At 39.5% G+C, this 24,813-nt stretch overlaps 1 non-coding gene across 1 annotated transcript; it reads right to left on the reverse strand.

Annotated features, from left to right (window-relative positions):
* Window positions 1–345: 345 nt before the first annotated feature.
* LOC122442831 lies at window positions 346–452 on the reverse strand. The gene has a single exon (XR_006269805.1). It is a non-coding gene; the product is annotated as a U6 spliceosomal RNA (small nuclear RNA).
* Window positions 453–24,813: the final 24,361 nt, after the last annotated feature.

Below are 24,813 nucleotides of genomic sequence, written 5' to 3' on the forward strand. Positions count from 1 at the left end.
TCCCACCTGGGCTGGTGATCTGTTTCACCATAGATAGTATACATGCTGTTCTTTCGAAACATCCCACCCTCACCTTCTCCCAGAGTTTCAAAAGTCCGTTCTGTACTTCTGTGTCTCTTTTTTCTGTTTTGCATATAGGGTTGTCGTTACCATCTTTCTAAATTCCATATATATGTGTTAGTATGCTGTAATGTTCTTTATCTTTCTGGCTTACTTCACTCTGTATAATGGGCTCCAGTTTCATCCATCTCATTAGAACTGGTTCAAATGAATTCTTTTTAATGGCTGAGTAATATTCCATGGTGTATATGTACCACAGCTTCCTTATCCATTCATCTGCTGATAAAAAATATGGAACGCTTCACGAATTTGCGTGTCATCCTTGCGCAGGGGCCATGCTAATCTTCTCTGTATCGTTCCAATTTTAGTATATGTGCTGCCGAAGCGAGCACCCAGGTTTGCTTCTGTGAGTGGTTTTTCAAATGAGTTGGACTTGATGACACTGTCCCCCCACCCAGGGGAGCACAGACACCTTTGCTTAGGCTTGATATTCAGGCCATCCGGGCCTTGGCAAACCAGGGCAGTCCAGGAGAGCATTCAACAAGGGCAGGTAGGAAAAGATTGACACAACTTTGCCTTCTGTGGTGCAAATTCAGAGAAATGGAGAGAAACCCAACCTCATGCTCAACTCTCTTAAGATAGAAATGTCAGATAATGTCAAACAGTGCTTCAAGTCATTATCAAAATTCATTTTGATCTAAGTGATTCATGCACACAATTAAACAGTGCTGGGAAACACAGAGAGAGCAGTCCCTTGGTCCCATTTTCATATACTTCATTACCAGAGAAGTAGATTCCAGTAGTCTAAACTGTTTCTTTCTGATGTGTATATCCATATTGCTAAAAGAATACCACTCTTAACTACTGTTGTTTAATTGAGACCTTATCTATTGGCTCCTTTTTTGTGATAAATAACAATTTAGCTCTTAAAACACCAAAACCCTTAACTTCTTCTTCTCCTCACCTCTCAATATAGTTATATCAAAATACTATTAAATCAATAGAATTTCCATTATCACCATTATGCAAATATTGTCACTGTAGAATTAGTAGTATGCTATGATTCTAATGATTGCCCTGTTTTAACATGTGTGGATTTCCATGTACTTTTCAGATTGGGCTAGGTTTCATTCAGTCAGTCAGTTCATTTTATTTTTTTTTATTTATTTTTTTTTAATTTTTTTATTAGTTGGAGGCTAATTACTTCACAACATTTCAGTGGGTTTTGTCATACATTGATATGAATCAGCCATAGATTTACACTTATTCCCCATCCCGATCCCCCCTCCCACCTCCCTCTCCACCCGATTCCTCTGGGTCTTCCCAGTGTACCAGGCCCGAGCACTTGTCTCATGCATCCCACCTGGGCTGGTGATCTGTATAGATAGTATACATGCTGTTCTTTTGAAACATCCCACCCTCACCTTCTCCCACAGAGTTCAAAAGTCTGTTCTATATTTCTGTGTCTCTTTTTTCTGTGGTACATATACACCATGGAATATTACTCAGCCGTCAAAAAGAATTCATTTGAACCAGTCCTAATGAGATGGATGAAACTGGAGCCCCTTATACAGAGTGAAGTAAGCCAGAAAGATAAAGAACATTACAGCATACTAACACATATATATGGAATTTAGAAAGATGGTAACGATAACCCTATATGCAAAACAGTCAGTCAGTTCAATCACTCAGTCGTGTCTGACTCTTTGTGACCCCACAGACTGCAGCATGCCAGACTTCCCTGTCCATCACCAACTCCTGGAGCCTACTCAAACTCATGTCCATCGTGTCGGTGATGCCATCCAACCATCTCATTCTCTGTCATCCCCTTCTTCTCCCGCCTTCAGTCTTTCCCAGCATCAGAGTTTTTTCCAATGAGTCAGTTCTTCACATCAGGTGGCCAAAATATTGGAGTTTCAGCTTCAGCATCAGTCCTTCCAATGAATATTCAGGACTGATTTTCTTTAGGATGGACTGGTTGGATCTCCTTGCAGTCCAAGGGACTCTCAAGAGTCTTCTCCAATACCACAGTTCAAAAGCATCAATTCTTTGGTGCTCAGCTTTCTTTATAGTCCAGCTCTCACATCCATACACAACTACTGGAAAAACCATAGCTTTGACTAGATGGACCTTTGTTGGTAAAGTAATGTTTCTGCTTTTTAACATGCTGTCCAGGTTGGTCATAGCTTTTCTTCCAAGGAGAAAGCATCTTTTAATTTCATGGCTGCAGTCACCATCTGCAGTGATTTTGGAGTCCAAAAAAATGAAGTCTGTCACTGCTTCCGTTGTTTTCCCATCTACTTGCCATGAAGTGTTGGGACCAGTTGCCATAGTCTTAGTTTTCTGAGTGGTGAGTTTTAGGCCAACTTTTTCATTCTCATCTATCACTTTCACTCTCCTCTTTCACTTTCATCATCACTTTCACTTTTCATCAAGGCTTTTTAGTTCCTCTTCACTTTCTGCCATAAGGGTGGTGTCATCTGCATATCTGAGGTTATTGATATTTCTCCCAGCAATCTTGATTCCAGCTTGTGCTTCATCCAGCCCGGCATTTCTCATGATGTACTCTGCATATAAGTTAAATAAGCAGGGTGACACTTTACAGCCTTAATGTACTCCTTTCCCAATTTGAAACCAGTCTGTTATTCCATGTCCAGTTCTAACTGTTGCTTCTTGACCTGCATACAGACTTCTCAGGAGGCAGGTTGGGTGATCTGGTGTTCCCATCTCTTGAAGAATTTTTCACAGTTTGTTGTGATCCACACAGTCAAAGGCTTTGGCAGAGTCAATAAAGCAGAAATAGATGTTTTTCTGGAACTCTCTTGCTTTTTTGATGATCCAGTGACTGTTGACAATTTGATCTCTGATTCATTCATAAATAACCCCATTTTAATGTCTCAGAACAACAAAGGTTTCTTTCTTGTTCATGTTGTGTGTTCATGATGGGTGATTTAGGGGATGTGAGAGGGACTCTACTAATTATAGTCACCAAGGGTCCTAGGCCCTTAGGGCAACTACTGTCTTTTTTAAAAATGTTTTAGTGAAGTTGATTTACAATGTTGTGTTATACCTGTGTCTTTTTGTTTGGCTTTTATGGCTGAGCCAGGTGGCATGTGAGATCTTAGTTTCCCAACCAGGGATTGAACCCATTTGTCCTACACTGGAAGCACAGAGGCTTAACCCTGGACCACCAGGGAAGCCAATATCTTGAATCTAGCCCTTCTCCACACCAGAAAGAAAAGTGCTCTGAAGGGAAACAAACTTCAACTGCTCTGGCCCAGATATGATGCATGTCACATTTGTTTACAATTCTTTGACCCAACTAGTCACATTGCTTCACAAACCACAAGATGGCTTTGAAGAGAAATTCTACCTTGTGTCTGAAAGGTGGAGAGGTAGATATATCTGGTGAAAAGCATTTAAGTTGGCCACCAAATATTTTCTTAGTTTTTCACAACTGGTTTGTCAGATCTATTAATATAATATATCTCTTGGTTATATGTTTTACCCAAGTGTTTAAATTTGTCATTTAATCAATTCCTTAAAAAAAAACTATTTCACAGCTACTGTAATGGAGACTTCCTTTTGTCTTTCTTTTGGATTGGATCCCTTACTTTGAGATCCCCTTACTATTTCTCCATCTAAGTTTACTCCTGTTCATCAGGGAGGTTACTCTTTCAGTTGCTTCCTAAGAAAGGGTACAGGGGAGCTAGAAGATGCAGGGAAGTTATAACTGAGTCTTTCAGAGCAGTCTTCCCTTCTCTTACCTCCAACTATTTTTTAATTTGACTGTGTAAAGAATTCTGATTTGGCAATCACTTCTCATTAACAATTTTCAAGGCATTATTCCATTGTTATCCAGCTCTTTATTATTGTTGAGAAGTCCTTTCATTTTGATTCTTAAACCTTTGCTTGCAGCCTGGAGCTTTTGAGTGGAATCTTTTAGAATTTTCACTTTACTCTTACTTTGAAACTTCACAGTGATGTGCCATGGTCTGAGTGTTCTGCAAATGATTTTTTGCTGGATGTTCCATGCTCACCTGGGTTTCTTTAGAGTGTGGGCCATTAAAAGATTGATAGTTTTGGCTTAGAGAAATTTTCTGGTATGTTGGATAATTTCCATCTCACCAGTTTTTTGTTTACTTTTGTTGGAACTTTTATCTTCACCTTTTGTGTAGCTCTGTTTTTCTCTTATCTGCCATCACTCTATCATCTTTTATTTTCTTTCAGGATTGCATGATTTTTTCTTCCAACTCTTCTACTGATTTTTGAAAGATTTTTAAAGAAAGCTTTATCTATCAAAACTTTAGTTTTTAAAAGCTGTTCTTTGATTGTTCCTCCTTTGTAGCATCTAATTATTGTTTTATAGATGTAATATCTTCTTCTATCTCTGAGGATATTAGTTATAGTTTGTGAAACTTTGTTTGGTTCCTACATTATCTGTGCTTCATCTTGATTCCTTTTTCTCTGTTATTTTGTTCTTGTCTCTTTCATTCTGGAGACTTTTCTCAAGTCTGGTGATCTTTGAATAGCTGCTCTTACTTGAGAGTGGTGTTGATTGAAAGCTTTGTGGGCCTATTAATTGGTGTCACATCATTGCACAGAGAGGAGCATTTCCATTGGAGAATGCTCCATATGTCAGCATATAGATGTCTAGGACTGCTTTCCATCTCCAGCAAAGAATCTGACAATGGGAACCCTGAGGGCATGGCATACACTCTGCTGTAGTTCTTCAGATAGGACGAGTAAAAGAGGCTAGTTGACAGCCCACAAAACTCCCTTAATCTTCCAGTTTCTTACTTCTTTATCCTACCCCATCATCTTTGCTATATCTGGAGCCTCTTTAGTTTATTCCTTTTAGAAGAATACACAGTTACAGTTTCTTCCTGGAGACTGTGTGGTATCAGGAAAGGAATTTAGACAGGCAAACACTTTCTATGCAGACTTAACCATCAACTCCCAAAATCTGTATTTGGACTTGAGCCTGATGGCTGCCTTCTCCGGAGAAGGCAATGGCACCCCACTCCAGTGTTCTTGCCTGGAGAATCCCAGGGACGGGGGAGCCTGGTGGGCTGCCGTCTATGGGGTTGCACAGAGTTGGGCACGACTGAAGTGACTTAGCAGCAGCAGCAGCTGCCTTCTCCAGCCCTGTTGGCGCCTGGTCGTCTTAGGGACTCTGTAGGGGATCATCCCTCCCTTCTCATTGTGATGTCTCCCTTTCCAGTTCTAGCTTTCCTTGCTTAGCTAGACTGGTCACCTGTCCTCCTTGATATAGTTTCCTTCTGAAAATGTATTAAATTTCTCTTCTACTGATGTCTCCTCTCCTGCTTCCCTGTCCTTCAGAACTTATATCCTTTTTATTCCTTTATAATCATTTTAGTGAGGACTCAGAGGGATGAAAGGTTGCATGTCTGTGGTCAGGCTGCTGTGTTTAACTGGAAGTCTCTTAATGAAAGAATTATCTCATAGTGTTGGTGACAGATTCCTTTTCTTCCAAGTCATTTATAGCAGTTCTTTTTCTCTAGGCAGCCTCAGTCCCAAACAAAAAGGTCAGTCCTTTTTGTTGTTGTTTGGGGTTTTTCTTTTTTTGTTTTTTTTGGCCATGCATCATGTGGGATCTTAGTTCCCCAATCAGGGATTGAATCTGTGTCCCTTGTATTGGAAGCCTGAAATCTTAACTACTGGACCGCTGGGGAAGTTCTGGTCAGGAGCCCTACAGATTTTAGGCTTGAAACTGTGGCAAACTTCAGTGTCTTGGCTTAGAAGTGGCAACTGCTTAGTGGTTTTAAAGCATGGACTCTGGAAAAACTTGAGTTTTTGCATTTTAGCTCCATTGTTTCCCAGTGTAACCCTGGGTAAATTTCTTATTCTAAGTCTGTTTTCTCAGCTATGAAGTGTAGATAATCATAGTGTCTGCTTTCCAGGATTGATGAAAAAATGAAAGAAGGTTATACATCATCTGTAAAGTACACAGCATGGTACCTAACACATGAAAAGTGAGCAATGATAGTGGATGTTATTATCATTAATTTAAACATTTGGAGATTTCTGGTGGTGTTTTGTCTAAAATAAGTTTTATTTTACTTCACATTTCTCCAGAAATTGCAAGATGAACAAGTGACTGGATCACCTCCAACAAGCACTGCTCTTGAACCTAAGTTTAGTTTAATTTCTAGAACCCATATTCTGTCCTATTTAGGGAGTGAGCTTATTCTCAGTGGCATATTTAAGTTAAATCCTAGCAACATTTTGAGCTCAGAAAGGCTGAGCCATACCCCAGAAGGTTGAAGTTAGGGTCAAACCTTAGTCTAGAGCAGATGTTGGCAAACTTTGCTTGTAAAGAGCCAAATAATAAATATTTGAGGCTTTGTGGTCCAAACGGTCTCTTTCTCAACTCTTCAATTTTGCCATCAGAGTGTGAAAGCCATCATAGACAACACATAAACAAATGCACCTGGCTGTGTTCCAAGAAACTTTATTTATAAAAAATGGTGTCAGTTGGGTTGGGTTGCTAATGTCTGGCTTAAGGCACAGGAGCAAGAGGAGGGAAAAGAGGATGAGAACAAGGAAAGGAAACAGAAATGTACTTATGAGGGGAGAAGCCATGCCTCTCAAAAGCAATCTGGTGATTTAAAGTAGGCTTAAGGATGTTGACTACCATGAAATCTCTCTTACTTCTCTATCTAGTTGCCCTGTAAAGGATGACCCTGGGGAAAAGTAGGATGAGGGAAACATTTTTGAGCTGCAGTTTGAGGATCTTCATGCCCCACCCTCTTTCCTTCACATTCTTCTTTGACTCCCCTGCCCTTGGTTAGGTAGTGACTTCAAACTTCTTCCCCTGTTTCTTTCAGAGCCTATTCGCACAAAAGGGTAAATTACTAGTGATAACTCGTTTTATTATTTCTCCTGGGGGAATTTGCATTTTGAAAAGGAAGTAAAATGAAAGGAAATATTTCCTTCTAAGAAATAGTTTTTTCCTTGTTTTTGTTTGTCATGTATACAATGGACACTCCTCATTTCTGAGCCTGACCCCACCTCACCCCACCCCTAATCCTTCCTAGAGTATGGTTCAGAAATTGGGTGGTGATCCTTGGTTACTGTTGCACATGTTACTTGGCAATAAAAACAATGCTTCAGCAATTTGAGTTGTTTTGAAATGGTTATGTTAAAATGTCCTATTTCATCAAAAACATTAGCTTAACTTTTTAACAGGGTGACTTGATTGGATAACCCCAGTGGGATATATTCTTGGAGAAAAAGAACTATAAAAATGTCTTAAATGTTTGGGGAAGCATATTATTGATTATAGTACTGACATTGCCATCCTGAAGTTGTTGTTGTATGTGTGTATATGGGATAATTCAAATGGATATTTATTTTGCTTTGTTTAAAATTGAGATTTTCAGAGTGGTTTAAGGAAATAAAGATGTAGGACCAATGAGATAAAGTGAAAATCACAAAGTCCAGAATTTCAATCAGAAGGATCAGTGTAAATTCATAATATTCTTTCTTTTAAAAAAGACATATTTTCAAGCCCCAGTCTAAAAGAACTTAGAAATAATAACCACTCCAGTATCAATGTGTACCCAGTGCATCTGGGGACTGTTTATTTGATACCATTTCTCACCAAAGGATCACATCTCTTTGGAGAAATGGGTAATTCCATGTATGGGAAAGGAAATGTACAAGATTAGTGGGGAACACTTTGTCAGACCAGGTAGTAACAAGGGTCTCAATAATATGGGGCTTATTTTAAAAAGACTCAGAAGATAATTTAAATAAACCTTTACTTATAGAAGATGGGACAATTTAAGTTGGATGCAATGAATTTAATCACTGGGAATGAGTTCATAGTGGTACTTTAAGATAAAACAAACAAAAGCACCAAAAAAATGTCAGTACATCGTTGGTCACCTTTGGAGAATAGTAGAGAGCTACCTCCTATTAAAAACAGGTAAGTAGAGGGAAAGACTCCAGCATGTGTCTTGCTTTTCCGATATGATCTGTACCTCAGATTACCACATAGTTAATGAGAAGTTTCTTTTTATGGTAATATTTCAGTTATTAAAAGAAAATAATAGAATTAGAAAAATCATGATTTTGCTGTCTCAGTTAACCTAGATCAATAGTCAACAAACTTCTGTAAAGAATCAAATAGCAAACATCCTAGGCTCTGTGGGCCATGTAGAGTTTGTTGCATCTATTCAAGTTTGCAGTTGGAATGTGAAAGCAGTCATGGGCAATATGTAAACAGATGGACATAATTGTGTTCCAGTAAAACTTTATTTATAAAAACAGGGTACACTGGCTAGATTTTGCTTATAGGCTATAGTTTGCAGATAATCAAATCAAGTGATAGATAACAATCATCAGTGTTTAATAGCATCATTATAAAAGAAACAACCAAACTATGGCCTCCTAATGGAGGTAAACAACTCCATCTTGAAAAAAACAACATCAAGCTGGAATCTGACCAAGCCTCTAGACTTAATGACCAATTTCCAGAGAATAAAAAAACATAGTAACTTAGAAAACTCAGGGAGAGGCAATCAGACAAATCTAGACTCTGGGAAACTCCAGAGAACTAACAACTGATTTTTAAACAAAAACATTGCAAGAGGAAAAATAGTGTGAAGGAGTTACCTGTAGCTTAAAAATGACTTAAGAAACACATCAGACAATTTCAATGGATGCATGTGATTGTTTCCTGGCAAACAACCTCAACACCAGTAGTCAGCAATAATTCCTCCCATCTCTGTATAGTCATGGCCTTCTCCTTTCAAGAGACGGGATCTGTTTTCCTGTCCTTTTGAATGTGGATTGACCCTAACTTACTTTGATGGAAGTATTTACTTAGCATTTGATGGAAATGACACTATTCTGGGCCTGAGCCTGAGGCCCCTGGCATCACCTGCTTTCGCCATCTTGGAACACATCGTGTGTGCTAAGTCACTTCAGTCATGTTTGACTCTTTGTGATCCCATGGGCTGTAACCCGCCAGGTACCTCTGTCCATGGAATTGTCTAGGCAAGAATACTGGAGTGGGTTGCCATGCCCCTCTCTAGGGGATCTTCCCAACCCAGGGATCAAACCCATGTCTCTCAGCCATGATATAAAGATGTATCTCCTAGGGAGAAACACTTAGATTAAGTGGGAAGGAGAGAATCCTGGCCCTCTAGGCATTTTCAGTGCAAATAAAGCGTGAATTGCTATGCAAACCTTCTCACACACCAGCGACTGCTCATCACTGCGCACCTTCACCTGCATGCCTTCACCTGCTGGCTGGAACACTCACTCTTCACCCTGGCAGGTTCCTCACCAGACCTGTCATGGATCAATGTAAACAAGGACACAAAACAGGATTGGAGCCTGAATAATAAAGGAAGAGGAAGATTGGTATAAGATCAAGATGTATCTAGTATCAGCCTGCAATTTAATTTCAGTAGTTCTGGAATTAAGTTTTGGACTGTACTATGCTCATACCTACACATGGGCTTCCCTGGTGATTCAGTGGTAAAGAACCCACCTGTCTGTGGAGGAGATGTGGGTTTGATCCCTGGGTTGGGAAGATCCCCTGGAGAAGGAAATGGCAACCCACTCCAGTATTCTTGCCTGGAGAACCTCATGGACCCAGGAGCCTGGTGGGTTATAGTCCATGGGGTCTCAAAGAGTCAGGCATGACTGAGCAACTGAACAATGAGCAACTAGTGTGGAGAGTGGGGGCTACCCTCTAGTTGCGGTTTGTGATCTCCTCATTGTGATGGCTTCTCTCGTCAGGCACAGGCTCTAGGCACACAGGCTTCAGTAGTTGTGACTCAGGGGCTCTAGTGTGCAGGCTCAGTAGTTGTGGCACATGTTACTTAGCTGCTCTGTGGCATGTGGAATCTTCCCGGACCAGGAATCAAACCCATGTCCCCTGCACTGTCAGTTGGATTCTTATCCACTGTACCACCAGCGGTATCCAATAAATCATTGTTTTAAGCCACCAAGACTTGATATGCTTTGTTGTGCAGCAATAGATAACTGATACATTGGAACTTATTAATACTTAGAAACAGTTCAGATTAAAAAATTATGAAATAATTAGGGAATATGAACACTGAATGAATATTTGATGTTATTAAAGAATTATTGTTAGAAATCTGAGGATGTTTCATACCTTTGCATGGTGACAGATGGTAGTTACTTATTGTGGTGATCACTTTGCAGTGTATAGCAAATATCAAATCATCATATTGCATACCTGAGACTAAAACAATGTTATATGTCAATATGCTTCATTTCAAAAAAGATAAAACTTTAAAAGCTTAACATTTAATTTATATAAAATTATCATTAGTTTTTTAAGGTGTGATAATGGTATTATGGTTATATCTTAAAAAGATACACATTGAAATATTTACATATACAATATCTGGGAGTTGCTCCAGAATTATCTGTGAAGGAAAGAGTTGATGGGCTAGAAATGAAATAAGGTTGATATTGATCATTTTTGAGACTAGATGATGAGTACATCAGTTCAATTCAGTTCAGTCATGTCCAACTCTTTGTGACCACATAGACTGCAGCATGCCAGGCCTCCCTGTCCATCACCAACTCCCAGAGCCTGCTCAAACTCATGTCCATTGAGTCGGTGATGCCATGTAACCATCTCATCCTCTGTCGTCCCCTTCTCCTCCAACCTTCAATCTTGCCCAGCATCAGGGTCTTTTCAAATAAGTCAGTTGTTTACATCAGGTGGCCAAAGTATTGGAGCTTCAGCTTCAGCATCAGTCCTTCTGATGAATATTCATGAGTGTATTATGAGTATATATCATGAGTATGTAGTGGTTCATTATTCATATTCATTAATCTTTCTACTGTTGTATTTCTTTGAGAATTTCCATCATTGAAACTAATAAAATTAAATGAAACAAAATCTTGGTTTACAGAACTTGTATCTAAAGGGTAAAATTCCAGACATTCTGTAGCAAGTAGGGGAGTGAAATTCTTGAGCAGCAGTACCTTCCTAGCCATCTTGAAAATACCATGAAGATAAACACCTACTCAGCAAGACCAGTCTTAAGTGATCACCCTTAGTGTTATTCTCTGGGGATTAATTATATCGAGAAAGTTAATGTTAAAATTCATTTTTTAACACCTGAAGTTAACATGTTAGCTTGTTTTCACTCTTTATATAAGATGCAGCATTTGAAGTCAGAAGAGCCTTTCCTTTTGTGACTGACTGTCAAGATTTTAGTCAGATCACCTAGCCATTCTGAATCTCACCTTCCTCATGAGGATCAAATGGGGATTTCCATGCCTTACTTTGGCTGTGACATCAGGCCCTGAGACAATCTGGTGATTTCCAAAGGAAGTAGTCAGGGGACAGGCTGTAGGAATGCAGTGATCTCTAGCCATTCTCTTGTAGAGCTGGAAAATATTAGGACACCCTCTTGTGACTCTTTCCACAGAGATGGAAATGGATGATCAGAGAATTTTAGTGGATTGTATATTACTATCGGTTGAATTGTGTACCCCCCCCCACCCTGCAAATTCATATATTGAAGTCTTAATCTCTAGTCTCAGAATGTGGCTATATTTGGAGATAAGGCAAGAAGTAATCCAAGATGACTGACTGATGTCTTTTTAAGAAGAGGAGATTAGGATACAGACATATATAGAGGGAAGACCATGTGAAGAGACAGAGAAGATAGCTATCTTCTCTCAAGGAGGGAAGAAATCAATCCTGCTAACACCTTGATCTTGGACCTATAGCTTACAGAGTTGTGAGAAAGTAAATCTCTGGTTGAAGCTGTCCACTCTGGTTCTTTGTATGATAGCCATAGAAAAAGAATACAAAGCTTCCAATCTCAAACATTAAGATTCTTAATGAAATCATGGGCCTGATGGAATAGGAGGTAAACTCTGTGCTGGGAGGAGCTAGAAGGAAGTGGGAGTGGGAAAGAAAAGCAAAACAAACAAAAAAGAGCATGGTAGAATGGAACCTTGGTGCTCACTAGACCCTGTGAGAAAGGGACTGAAAGGGAATGCAAAATATGCAAACATCACTTTTGTAGATCAGCAAGGTTTGAAGGCTTGGACTGCACACTGATACTGCGTGTGTGGTGTGTGAATGGCTGGACATAACCACATGAGGTAGGACTATGGCTACACTGTCAGTAGTCCAGCCAGCTAATAGACGTCTGCAGTATCTTACTTCTAGAACAATATTTTAGAGAGAAAACTGCATCAATATACTTAAACATTTTTTTAAAACCTCTTTAAAAAAATATGTTTTTTTATTTTATGTTTTTATTTAAAATAGGCACTCCTTTAATTTCAAGCTTTAAAAAGATTATGAGCAACATAGGAAGAAATGTGTGATAACTAGGTAAATTTGGTACTAGTTTTCACTATTTGTACTTACCTTATGCTTCTTAGATTACTCTGGAATTAACATTCATAACTGGAAAATTTTCTCAAACTTTCAGGTCAAGCTCAAAGTCTCTTTTCCCCTAAGTAGCATTCTTAAAAGCACCCTAACAATCCCTAACTAAATTATATAAATCTCAAGGTCTTCATACCTTTATATTTTATCTTCTAGTTAGTTCTTATTTATTTATTTATTTTTTGCTTGAGGATTGAAAACACTTGGAGGTCAAAACTGTCTTGATTTTTGTATCTCCACATTGCCTAGCAGAGGGTGTTGTATGTTGACCTTCAATAAATATTTATTAAGTCACATTTTGTCTTCACTTGCAGAGCCTCCAGTAGTTGAGAAGCAGTCACAGTCTGGTTCTTACATGATATGAAAAGCCCTCGAAAGGCTTTTTACTCTATTTTCTCAGAGTGAAGCATTGACAACCTCATATTACTCTTTCTACAAACTAGCAAAAAGTTATTGAGGGCCTGCTCAGCATCTTGGGTGTTGCTTCTGTTTCTTTCTTTTGCTGCCCATCTTATCCCTGGAGATTTGGCTCACTGCCACCTCTTGTTTATATGGTCATGTCAAAAAAAACCCCACCAAACCGGTCAAACAAAAAGCTTTTTTTCTTTCCTTTTTTTTTAATACTCTGTGATTTTCACCTTTCTACTAATTTAATGCAACTAACCTAGGAGCTGTGAAGTTCTCTCCTACACTTTTCATTTTTGTTCCTTTTCTTTTATTGAAAAATAGGTGATTGTCATTGCATAGCTTTTTTCCCCTTGTATTCCTAAGGTTTTTTGCATTTCACCACTTGCTGCAGATTTCAGTATAAAAAGGTTCAACTTTGTTTTCTGAGCTTTCTGAAATGTTTCTGATTGTAATATAATAGAGCAGTAATTAAATACTGATTTAGGGAGTAATTTTCTTGTGTCCCATTTCATCATCAAGGGAAGAAAACAGTTATAGTCATCAATCTTGGGGCCTTATGGTGCTAATGTAAGGTTTTGATTAGAAACTTTTCATCCCCCGTTCTCCAACCATTTTATCAGCCCTTGGAATTTTCTCTAGCTTTGCCAAGGGTTCCCAGGGGAATCCCTGCAATGTCTAAATGGCTTGGAGACAGACAGGATAATGCTCCACACCTCAGGGTTTCCTTACATCATCACATGTGCACTCTCTATAGCCTCTGGGTCCAGGTAAAATGCTGGTACAGTTGCTGGTTTGAAACGTGAGCCTACCACACATCTGCTGAGGACACTGACTATGGCAGAGAAAGTGACCCTCTCCAAGTTTTATTTGGATCATAAAAATTCATGCTGTACACCACCTCTTTAAGAATCTGTGCCATTAAATGTGGCTAGATCCAGAGTACACTCTGGAGGAAGCCAGAAAGGACATTAAAATGCTTAGTCTATGACACACTTCCTTATTTTTGTCATTTTGACATTTATGTGTTGTTTCATTAGGGATTTTTAAGAGAAGACCCTTTTTCAGCAAGAAATTTTCCCCAGATCTTGGTACGAATCAACAGTTTACAATCAGACAGCTGTCTGGTTTTCATTTGGACTGAGCTGGACCACCTGCTGGCTGTTAACCTCTGGAAGGTTATTATGATACAATTGTTGTTGTTGTTTGTTTAAAAAGTTTCAGAGCTCAAGGAAAATATTAGTAATGAGTTACTTAACCTGCAGTGTTTACTGTTCCCACTCAACTTGCAGATGGTGTCCCAGTGGCCAGCGAGAGGGAGGGCTCATCCGAGGCCAACACTATTTTGCACTTGTTTTGGAGACGAACCATAAAAATAGGCTTGGCAGTGAGGATGACTGCCCTTGGAGGAGGAGGAGTGGGCAGCGTTACAAAAGCCTTTTAAAAGGAAACACAACCCTTTCTGATGAGTGAGGTTGAGAGGCACCATCTCAGCATAGCCGTTCATTCAGCGCACAGTAAACTTGAAGCTGAGGTCAGGAGATCAGTGGATCTTTTGAGCACGTGTGGTTCAGCCTCAGCGTTTTGAGGCTCGCTCACCATCTGCTTTTTTCACTTATATGCACTCCCCTCTGACTAATAGAAATGGTGGCTACAAATTCTCTCAGGGCGCCACCTGGGTACAATTTTCTAGGCCTGATAAAAGTCCAGTCCCGGGACATCTTTGTGGGGGTTCTGATTACACGGTGACCTGCCTCTTCTCTGGACCTGGGGCCTGAGAGCATGGGCATCATTTGTAGAGATGGGAATGTCTCCATTTGAATGGAAGATTTCCCTTCAGGGACAATGAAAGGACCACTTTCTGGAATATATGATCCATGAGGATCAAGATTTCTTCTGTTTCATTCCCTTGTTTATCCTTAATGCTTAGGACAGGGACCAGCAGCACATGGTTAAAAACTCACTAAATAGCGAAAGAAAGAACAAATGAATGAATATCTCTTCTTCCTGTTTTCTGTTCATCTTATTTATCCCCAAAATAATAATGAATAGTATGAATAATCAATAATTATGGTGACTCTCACCATTCATATCACAAAACTTCCAAAATTCTTTCTGTCTTTCAGAGTTTGGAAACATTTAAGATGAAAATTAGGCAAGGTAGCATTCAGGGGCTGCTTTGGGATGATATGTGAGAGAGAAGAGATTGGGAAAAGAATTCAGACTTTGGCTGTCGATACACTTGAGTTTGAAGTTGGAATGTGTCTCTTGGTCTGTGACCTTGGGCAAGTTAATTGGTCCCTCTGATTCTCAGTTTTGTCCTTTTAAAATGGGAATAATGCTAGGTATCCTATAGGTTTTTGTATTAGACTATATAGGTAAAGCCTGGCAGAGGACAGAGGAGCTGTAAACAGTAATATAGGGATGATATAGTAATAATCGTTACTTGTACTATCAATACTATTATAATACTTACTTTCATTAATTCTTTCTCACACTGACTACCAGAGGAATTAATGCCTTGTGGACTGAAACATTTTGTGACAGAAATTGCTGAGGATTTGGAGGGTTCTAGTAGAAAATGGCAAATAAATAAATATTTACAGAACTAATACTGAATAAACAAGATCATGTAGCTCAATGTTAAAGAATTGCAGCTTGAAAGACAACAACAGGAAGACCTATGGGAAGGGCACACCTTGGAAGGAATTGAGTTTATGGAGATAACTCATGGGATAATGTCTCAGGAGAGGACAGAAATTTGATGAGGTGGATTGGTAGAAATTTTTGAGAAATTTTAATGAGTTACAGGATTAGATATTCTGGATTTCATTGGGCAGAACTTAGCAATCATTTCAGTGAACTAACAACAGATGGTTGACTGGATTGTAGAGTTGTCTAGTGAATTGGTCAGTTCAATGAAATAGTACAATTGGCTGAAAACCTTAGATGGTAATACTCAGTAATGGTCTAGTAAATGCCCCTCAATATTCTTAAAATATGGAACAGTTAAGAAGAGTATTACCTCTCATTCACTACCAAGTCATTCTTTTTGGAAAATTCTCATTTATTGCCTCTACCAATATACCATTTATGCCATTTCCTCCTTTTTTTTCTCTTAAACCGAGATGATAGAGCCAGGATATGCAAACTTTTCTGTAGATTTAGTAAATATAAATCAGCTATGTGGGCCATTCTGTTCTTGTTGAAACAATTCAATTCTATTGTAGAAATCACTCAATTCTGTTGTAGCCTGAAAGCCTAAACAGTAGGTAAATAGACAAATATATCTGTATTACAGTAAAGCTTTATTTATGGATCCTGAATTGAATTTTCACACAGTTTTCATGAATCACAAAATATTAGTTTTCTTTTGATTTTTCATAATCATTAAGAGCTGTGAAAATCATTTTTGACTCACAGCCAGAAGGCTGGATTTGGCCTGTGGGTCATAGTTTGCTGACTCCTGGGTTAGGGCATATCAGTCTAGAATCCGTTATCTCATAGTTGTTCTTTCTGGTCGCTTTGGTTTCTCTGTGCTTTGATCTAGATAAATTCCTCTATAATATCTTCTAATTCCAGAATTCTGCTTTTGATTGGGTCCAGTGTAGATTTTAACTTGTCTATATGAGTTTCTTCAATAATATTAATGATTTATGTATTTTACTTCCAAGATTTCTAATTGGTTCTTTTTCAGACTCACATGTTCTTATATTATTTCTGCCTGTTTCTGTTTCACATTTTTGTTCTCTTTTAAACAAATACTATCATTTAATTTTCAATTAAATTTCTTCAACCTACTTATTTAAAGTCTTTGTCATGCTCTTCTATATAATCAGTTTTGTCTGGCATGAATTCACATTTCTAGTGCTAATCTTTTCAGATGCATTTCTTAACCATAGATTATGCTATATATTCAGAATTTTATTATATAAGCTGATTTTGATTGGGTCATATTTTCTCTCCCTCAGTGATCACCTCTCCTTGTCTAGTGGTTTGGAGTTGCCTCTGCCTCACTTTTTGTTCCCTCCTCCCCAAGTTCAAGATCAAATCTCACAATAATGACACTTTATACTTCTCCTTAAGATGATGTCTCTGGAGAAGGAAATGGCAACCCCACTCTAGTATTCTTGTCTGGAGAATTCCATGTACAAAGGAGCCTGGCAGGCTATGGTCCATGGGGTCACAGAGAGTCAGACATGACTGAGTGACTAACACTTAGGATGATATAGGATTGCGGCACATCCAGACACTGAGTCACAGGGTGGATTAGTTCAGTCCTTATTAGTGAAACCGAATGTGTCTTTACCCTACTGCTTATATCCACAGCCACAGAACCAGGAAAAATAGGGCAGTAGTCTCCCATCTACAACTTCAGTTTCATTTCATCAATAGGGGACCTTTAGCTTAGTCCCTAATGAATTCCTAGCTCTAGTGTTTGCTTCCAGACCTGGAACCCAGTTGCTCCAGCCACCTTCCTCTCTCTGCACTTCTGGTTCAGAAGTGTTTAACTTTTGAGTTCAGTTATTGCTCTGTATTATTTCAGCAGATTTGGAGAGAGGGATTCCATTAAAAGGTTGTTACTCTTCACTATCTTGACTATAAATAAATTTACTTATATGCCCTTTGGTTAACTGCTAGAATGTAAGCAGCTTGAGAATAGGGCCCCTATCTATCCTGTTGACCACTTTATTGCTAGTGCTAAGCACAGAGTAGTTGCTAAATTAATGTTTATGGAAAGAATAGTGATATAGATAACAACATATGAACAACCTGTCTATACATATACATAAAATCAAATTTTATTCTTTGTGCAAGTTGCAATTTTATTTGATGACAAGTATAATTAGCACCATATCCACCTATCCATTTATTCTGTGTATTCAGTGCTTGCAGGAGATATTTTTGGAAGTCAGGTATGGCATGTATTCATAAGTTATTCTTCTGCCTCCTATTAGCATTAGTCTTTGCACCTGTGAGCAAAAATAAATAGAACTTTATAAATACCAAATATTATCATCTCTTTTATTACAGCATTATTATGCTACCAGTGATATCAGCTGTAAGGTAAAAATAAAGAGAATTAAATCAATGACAGAAGCTTTTACTGATGCCCTTTTGGGCTGCTCTTGCCATATGGGAAGCTTATACCAGTATACCACTGAAGTTCTAGCACTTCTGTGGTGTTGTGAAGTTGCTTTCTGCTTTAGTTCAGAAGTATTTGTGGAGCATACATAGCTAAGTCCTGACCTACTAGTCTCCTATTAAGGTAGGATAGTAGGTAGGGTCTAACAGTCCTTACTGTCCATTTGGATAAATGATCTCTAGTCATCTCCATGGGATTGTCAGCTTTGTGGGCTTCTAGGAACTAAAAGGCTAATAGACTGGCCAGGAAAGACTGTACATTAATAAGTGTAAGACTCTAAGGTCCCTTCTTTGTCTAATTTGATAAGGATCTGAAGACAGCAGCTCTCTCTGAATCCCAGAGAATAAGGACTTGCCACTTCTACTGAGATCTTCCCAGCAAGTTCAGAGCCAGCTGCATTGTTGGGGAAGGGATACAATCTGTCTAGTGCTGTGTCTCTGTTGGAAGTGTGTGGGGCTTGTTGAGTCTGTCATAGGGAGATTTATCTAACAGAGAGGCAGTGAATATGTGTTTGGTATCATTATTAAGAGCTAGTTTGCTCCCATCCCAAGCCATGCTAAGTGCTGGAGAACAGTTTATATTGCCAGCTAGAATAGTAATATCACAAGCTTACTGAGATGACAGAGTAATCTTGTTAGCTAGACTACTTTTCTATATTGAAAAACATTAAGTATTTTGCATCAAATCATATAATCTACATTTTCCCTTTCTCTCTTTAATTTGATTATGAACTATTACTGTGCTTTGCCATAAAATATGAAAGTTTTACATTTTGATAGTTTTTCAAATGCTGATTTTACTTTCTGTGCAAATACTTCATATCTTTCTAGCATAATTATTTAGCAGCCTTTTCGGGTTAATTATTGTCATTAACAATATGAGTCCTATGAGGGAATATCAATTAAAATATGCACAGCTGAACTTTCAAATGAGTAAATAATTTAGTTTTGGAGAATGACTGGAAACAGCAGGGTAACAGTCAAAAGGGGAACAATTATTTTAATGCTTATTTGACAAATGAGTCATTTTTACAGCAAATTAGATTCTTATCATAGCACCCCTACTGGTTGCCACAGGAAAGCTGTTAACATGAGTTTTTAAAATAAAAGCTGTTAAGTTATGCATGCAAAGTTAAGGAAATCATTTGTATGAAGAAAAGGTGATTAGGCTATGCATTGTTAGCTGATGGAATACTGCCACTGGGATCTAATTAGGGCCATAAATCACACAAAATGGTGTGTGTATATAGGGCTTGAAGCATCCGAGTGATACATGCCATTGACAGTGAGATGGATGATTCGCCCACCCTGACTTTGATCGCTGTCCTTGTCTTTGTGCCAACCAGACCCTAAAGTCCTACTTAATGCAGAGTGGAGCTGGGGCCTGAGCCGCAGGAGCTTGCCATTGTAAAGGATGCTGGGGAAATTCCAAGATGGACCTCCATCTTTTTTCATTAGGAAAAAGCTCAGGAGAAGCAGGATGGTGGCCTTTATGGTAAATAGCCTTGAGATGAGTTCCAGTCTGTATTTTGTCAGTTTCATTTAGTTAAAAAAAAATGTTTAAACTCAGTGATTCCAGAAGAAAGGAAGGAAGGGAGGTTTAGAGAGGGGAAGGAAGGAAGGGAAAAAAGAAGGGAAGGGGAGGACACATTTATAAAAACCACATATTATTTCTAAGATACATACAGTGTCTACTCCAAGCCCCATAGGGCTCAGCCGAGGGTTGAGGCAAAGCCTGACTGTAGACTTCTGCAGTTCTGAAACCAGATAAACACACACATTATTCCCTAATTCTCTTGCTTGGTGTTTTTGAACTGAATTGCTTCCCTGAATCCGCTTATACCATCATCCCATGAACCTCTTTGTACTGGCCTCAGAATTGATACCACGTTCCTTGGCCTGTGTGGCAAGTTACCCCCTCTCTGTCCCAGATGGAGTAAACTGCACCAAGGCAGCCTACCAGTCACAAAAATCAGACCCTAAGAAATGGTCTAGGGAAAACGATTCTAAGATGATGTAGGCTATTTCCAGGTCTGCTGTATCAGCATCACTGGGAAATGGCTAGAATTGCAAATTCTTGTACTGTACCCCAGATCTACTGAGTCAGAATCTCTGGGGTTTGGGCCCAACAATCTGTGTTTCCACCAATTCTTTGGGTGACTCTGATACATGCCTAATTTTGAGAAGCACTGAGCTAGGCTAGAGCCTGGAAGAACTAATCTGATACCTAGTTCCTTCAGGTGATTCTGAACATGATTTCAAGAAGTCTCCAGGGAGTTAAGAGCCCTTGTAAGACACTAACGCTAGTACCTTCCACTCCCTGCTGTCATTCATTGTTAACTACAGGTGTGACCCTGTACTTTCAACTTGATATTTTCAGGGTCTTAGTTTTTCATGGGTAAGTGAGAGTGAAACATTGCCTAAGGGAAGCAGGAATTTAGACAGATTAACTTGTAAATTAACTGCCAGTTCTTGATCTCTAATTTTTAAAGACTTGTTTAAAGATTTAAACAAGAAAGAATGTATATCAAGATATGCTTTCATTACAGGTTTCTGGAATTCTTTCAAAATTGTCGCTTCTGAGCTGTCTCCCCTTGCACACCTTTCGTGGAGAGATCGAAACCTCAGGCTCTGCTCTCTGGTGAGCATCTCCTCAGTATCTGCACTTCAGGTCTGAAGAATCCACTTTCAGCTTTTCAAGAGCTTTTAGCCTCAGAAAAAGTGCGCCAGTTTCTATGTATCACCACACCCAGTGGGATTCTGACTTCATCCCTTTCTCATCATTGAGAAATACCATGTTTGTGTCTGTCTTGAAATTCTGTCCAAATCACTTTCTTTTAAGTGTCTTTACGTTCCACCTAATGCTGAGTGTTTTCCTTGAACCTCATTGATGGAATGAACTTCTGCACTCAAAAACTTCACCAAACCAGTTCTGCAGAAGTTTGTGGCTTCTTGGTATGGAGGTGGGAGGCAGGAGGGGAGATTGGGGGTCAGGTGGGGGTATATCACAATTTTAGCAACTACTTATTATGGGCATGCTCCAGAAGGTGAGTTGGATATTCACATTTTAGAAATGCCATATTTACGTGCTTCTCCCATTGGGAAAAGTTTAGGAGTGTCTAGCTCCTCAACTGAGTGTCTAGCTCCTAGTCTGAGCTTCCCAGGTGGCTCAGTAGTAAAGAATTCACCTATGAACGCAGGAGACAACAGATTTGATCTCTAGGTCGGGAAGATCCACTGGAGAAGGAAATGGAAACCCATTCCAGTATTCTTGCCTGGGAAATGCTGTGGACAGGGGAGCCTGGCAGGCTATAGTCCATGGGGGTCACAGAAGAGTCAGACACGACTTAGTGACTGAACAGCAAAAACAAAGCTCCTGTCCAGTTGGGTCTTGAATAAGGTCATCAAGGTCATCTTCATTTAGACTTCCAGGAAGTACTGCTCCCCTCACATGACTTCTCTGTGGTGATCACCGTCTATGGGGTTGCAAAGTGACAGACACTACTCTTATGTGATTTAGCACACATGAGGAACGAAGTTTTTTTTTTATATATTAATATATCATTTTATTTTTTTAATTTTTATTTTATATTAGAATATAGTTGATTAACAATGTTGTGTTAGTTTCAGGTGTACAGCAAAGTGGTTCAGTTATACATATAAAAGTATCTCAGTTCAGTTCAGTTGCTTAGTCGTGTCCAACGCTCTGCGACCCCACGGACTGCAGCACGCCAGGCTTCCTTATCCATCACCAACTCCCAGAGTTTACTCAAACTCATGTCCATTGAATTAGTGATGCCATCCACCCATCTCAACTTCTGTCGTTCCCTTCTCCTCCTGCCTTCAGTCTTTCCCAGCATTAGAGTCTTTTCCAATGAGTCAGTTCTTCACATCAGGTGGCCAGTGTATTGGAGTTTTAGCTTCAGCATCAGTTCTTCCAGGGAATATTCAGGACTCATTTCCTTTAGGATGGACTGGTTGGATCTCCTTGCTGTCCAAGGGATTCTCAAGAGTCTTCCCCAACACCACAGTTCAAAAGCATCAATTCTTCAGTGCTCAGTTTTCTTTATAGTCCAACTCTCACATCCATACGTGACTACTGGAAAAACCATAGCCTTGACTAGACAGACCTTTGTTGGCAAAGTAATGTCTCTGGTTTTTAATAAGCTATCTAGGTTGGTCATAACTTTACTTCCAAGGAGCAAGCGTCTTTTAATTTCATGGCTGTGGTCACCATCTGCAGTGATGTTGGAGCCCCCAAAAATAAAGTCAGCCACTATTTCCACTGTTTCCCCATCTATTTGCCATGAAGTGATGCAACCAGATGCCATGATCTTAGTTTTCTGAATGTTGAGTTTTAAGCCAACTTTTCACTCTCTTCTTTCACTTTCAAGAGGCTCTTTAGTTCTTCTTCACTTTCTGCCATAAGAGTGGTGTCATCTGCATATCTGAGGTTATTGATGTTTCTCCCAGCAATCTTGATTCCAACTTGTGCTTCTTCCAGTCCAGTGTTTCTCATGATGTACTCTGTATATAAGTTAAATAAGCAGGGTAACAATTTACAGCCTTGACCTACTCCTTTCCTGATTTGGAACCAGTCTGTTCTTCCATGTCCAGTTCTAACTGTTGCTTCTTGACCTGAATACAGATTTCTCAGGAAGCAGGGCAGGTGGCCTGGTATTCCCATCTCTTGAAGAATTTTCCACAGTTTGTTGTGATCCACACAGTCAAAGGCTTTGGCATAGGCAGTAAAGCAGATATAGATGTTTTTCTGGAACTCTCTTGCTTTTTCAATGATCCAAAGGATGTTGGCAATTTGATCTCTGGTTCCTCTGCCTTTTCTAAATCCAGCTTGAACATCTGGAATTTCACTGTTCACATACTGTTGAAGCCTGGCTTGGAGAATTTTGAGCACTACTTTGCTAGTGTGTGAGATGAGTACAATTGTGCAGTAGTTTGAACATTCTTTGGCATTGCCTTTCTTTGGGATTGGAATGAAAACTGACCTTTTCCAGTCTTGTGGCCACATACAAGTATCTATTCTTTTTCAAATTCTTTTCCCTTTTAAGTTATTACAGAATATTGAGCAGAGTTCCCTGAGCTATACAGGAGGTCCTTGTTGGTTATCTGTTTTAATTGCAAGAGGGTCTGCTTACACTGAGCAACTTCCCAGGTGGCACTAGTGGTAAAGAACCCACCTGCCAATGCAGGAGATGTAAGAGATGCAGGTTCAAGCCCTGGGTCTGGAAGCTCCCCTGGAGGAGGGCATGGCAGCCCACTCCAGTGTTCTGGCCTGGAGAATCCCATGGACAGAGGAGCCTGATGGGCTACAGTCTATGGGGTTGCAAAGAGTCGGACACGACCAAAGCAACTTAGCATGCCTGCACCACTTACACTGAGAGTGTCCTAGGTGTCCAGAGGACTGAATGTAGTTTGGAGTAAAGGAAAGCAGGTCCACTGGTTGACCCTCATTTCAGATGAGCCAGATTTACGAGTTAAGCCCGTTGTTTCTAAATAAGAATCAGACTTTATTCCTATTTGGAAGTTTACACTGGCTGGTCCCTTTACATCCTAGGAACTAGATTCACATAGTTTTCTAGAACACTGCTTTCATAATCCAAAACACAGCACGTCATGCCCCCCATACTTTGTGGAAAGATGACACTCAGAGTCAGTTGAATGTCCTTCCAGCTCTTAAATCACTTTCTTTCATCACCTTCTTCTCCTTTCCTCTAGCTCTTTCTTGTTCTCAGCCTTTTCAGAGCCTTGCCAGCCTGAACCTTCACTGGTATGCCATAATTAGTCCTACTCCCCTTAACCAGTATCTCCTCATCAATCAAAACTTGCCTGTCTTGCACTCCTTTTCCTCAAAGTCCTGATGGGTAACTGAAACCAACATGACAAATCAATCACCAAGAGAAGTCAGTGCCTGATTGCTGTTTGTTAACAACCTACTATATTAAAGGGACTGTTGCAACAGACTCTGTGACAATCCAGGAGAGAGGAGATTTTCAGCATACAGAGACTTTCCTACAATGTCAGAATTATAAAATTCACCGTCTGGGCTGCCATATTATTCTAATTGATAGACTGTTCTATTCTGGTTTTGTTACTTGTTGGATTGTTGTTGTTCTTCAGTTGTTCAGTCATGTCTGACTCTTTGCGACCCTGTGGACTGCACACACCAGGCTTCCCTGTCCATCACGAACTCCTGGAGCTTGCTCAAACTCATGTCCATTGAGTCAGTGATGCCATCCAACCATCTCATCCTCGGTCATCCCCTTCTCCTCCTGCCTTCAATCTTTCCCAGCATCAGGATCTTTCCTAGTGAATCAATTCTTCACATCAAGTGGCCAAAGTATTGGAGCTTCAGCTTCAGCATCAGCCCTTCCAATGAATATTCAGAGTTGATTTCTTTTATGATTGACTGGTTTGATCTCCTTGCAGTCCAAGGGACTCTCAAGAGTCTTCTCCAATAACACAGTTCAAAAGCATCAATTCTTTGGCACTCAGCTTTCTTTATGGTCCAACTCTCACATCCATACATGACTACTAGAAAAACCATAGCTTCGACTATACAAACCTTTGTTGGCAAAGTAGTCTCTGCTTTTTAATATGCTGTCTAGGTTTGTCATAGCTTTTCTTCCAAGGAACGAGTGTCTTTTAATTTCATGGCTGCAGTCACCATTTGCAGTGATTTTGGAGCCCCTCAAAATAAAGTCTGTCACTGTTTCTGTTGTTTCCCCATCTATTTGCCATGAAGTGATGGGACT

This window comes from Cervus canadensis, chromosome 5, assembly GCF_019320065.1.
Source record: "Cervus canadensis isolate Bull #8, Minnesota chromosome 5, ASM1932006v1, whole genome shotgun sequence".
In the NCBI taxonomy this organism is placed as follows: Eukaryota; Metazoa; Chordata; class Mammalia; order Artiodactyla; family Cervidae; genus Cervus; species Cervus canadensis.